The 1,983-nt window shown below is 39.9% G+C and overlaps 1 pseudogene; it reads left to right on the top strand.

Annotated features, from left to right (window-relative positions):
* Positions 1-508: 508 nt before the first annotated feature.
* LOC102419045 lies at positions 509-1,129 on the top strand (annotated as a pseudogene).
* The last annotated feature ends 854 nt before the right edge of the window (positions 1,130-1,983 follow it).

Here is a 1,983-nt window from a genome sequence, read left to right as displayed (position 1 = left end):
TAAATTATGCTTTCATGATACACCAACAATATATCAATAAATTTTCTGGCTAGTTATTTGGACAAAAGTAACTTGAATACCTAGCTCATGGTTACATTCATTTAACAAATATTTGCTGATCACCTACTATGTGCCAGGTACCTTTTTAGGCATTAAAAGTATATTCAGAATAAAAATTTTTGTCCTCCTGGATGGTAGTTGTATGGGTATGTTCACTTTGAAATAATTCATTGAGCAATACACTTCCAATACATGTACTTTCCTATTTCTATGTTAAATCTCAATTTAAAAGTAAAAAAAAAAAAAAAAAGCTTGACTTCATGAAGTTTACATTCCAGTAGTGGAATACAGATACTACTTAAAAAAGTAACATACAGGAGAGTTGAATCCTCCGGTTATCACCGCCATCCTGGCCTTGGGGGCGCCAATCTTGAGGCCCCTGAGTAGAGAACTCTCGCGGTTAGTTGAAGGCAGTGTCCCCCTGTGCGGGGGGAAGTATCGGAGCGCCCGACTTGGCGCCCGAAAAGGGGTGACCCCTGAAGATGGTTTGCTATTCGCTAGACCCAGAAAACCCCACGAAATCATGCAAATCAAGAGGCTCCAACCTCCGCGTTCACTTCAAGAACACGCGTGAAACTGCCCAGGCCATCAAGGGCATGCACATTCGAAAGGCCACCAAGTACCTGAAGAAGCAGTGCGTGCCATTCCGCCGCTACAACGGTGGCGTTGGTAGGTGCGCCCAAGCAAAACAGTGGGGCTGGACACAGGGTCGGTGGCCCAAAAAGAGTGCTGAATTTTTGCTGCACATGCTTAAAAATGCCGAGAGCAATGCTGAACTTAAGGGTTTAGATGTAGACTCTCTGGTCATTGAGCACATTCAGGTGAACAAAGCTCCCAAGATGCAGCGTAGAACCTACAGAGCTCATGGGCGGATTAACCCATACATGAGCTCTCCCTGCCACATTGAGATGATCCTCACTGAAAAAGAGCAGATTGTTCCTAAACCAGAAGAGGAGGTTGCGCAGAAGAAAAAGATATCTCAGAAGAAACTGAAGAAACAAAAACTTATGGCCCGGGAGTAAATTCAGCATAAAATAAATTTAATTAAAAGTAAAAAAAAAAAAAAAAAAAGTAACATACATTGTGTATATATGTGCTAAGGAGAAAAAGAAGAGCAGTGAGTGCTGAAATGGGAATTGTAATTTTAACTAAAGTGGACAGGGAGAGTCTTAGTAATAGTGTTGTCAAATACAAACACAGGACTCCCAATTAAAGCTGAATTTCAGATAAGCAAGAAATTTTTTGCATATTTCATACAATATGTGGAACTTTTAATTGTAGAAGTTATAAAAGAATAAACTGATAGTTGTTACTATGGGAAAATGTAACACTTTGATGTAGCAAAATAGACTATATTAAGAAGTACAAAATAAATTGGGACAAATATTTGCAAAATACAAAACCCAGAATGGATCTCTTTAAGCTTCAGTTTCTTCTATAAAGTGAAGGGGGAAATGGTACCTGCATTTCATAGAGCTGTTATAAAGATTTCAGAAGAGCATCTTGTATCTAATAACTAATAGCTCTCTAAATGTTAAAAATGAATAATAATCATAAAAGAGTGTACTTACAAATATATAAGAAAAGCACACAACTCATAAAATAAGGACCAATTAAACTTTTCAAAATAATTCTAGTGCTGCTTTAACAATACATAAACTAAAATTTTAATGACATCCTTGCACAAGTACTACCCATAGTGTGTGTGTGTGTGTGTGTGTATACACACACCAACACACACACCCCACTAAAGAGGACCGGGGCCAAAAAATTTTGCACTCCGGGGGGGGGGGGGGGGTTCCCCTCACCTGGGCTGGGCCCCTCCTAAAAGTTGGGAACCCCCCGGGGAAAACCTTTTTGTGGGTAGAGGCCTGCCCCCCCGGGGGATTGGGCTAAAGTGGAAAAATAAAAATTTTCCTTTGG

The sequence above is a fragment of the Myotis lucifugus genome, unplaced genomic scaffold (assembly GCF_000147115.1).
Source record: "Myotis lucifugus unplaced genomic scaffold, Myoluc2.0 scaffold_504, whole genome shotgun sequence".
NCBI lineage: Eukaryota > Metazoa > Chordata > Mammalia > Chiroptera > Vespertilionidae > Myotis > Myotis lucifugus.
The sequence above is the reverse complement of the archived record's forward strand: the minus strand, read 5'-3'. Positions and strand labels throughout refer to the sequence as shown.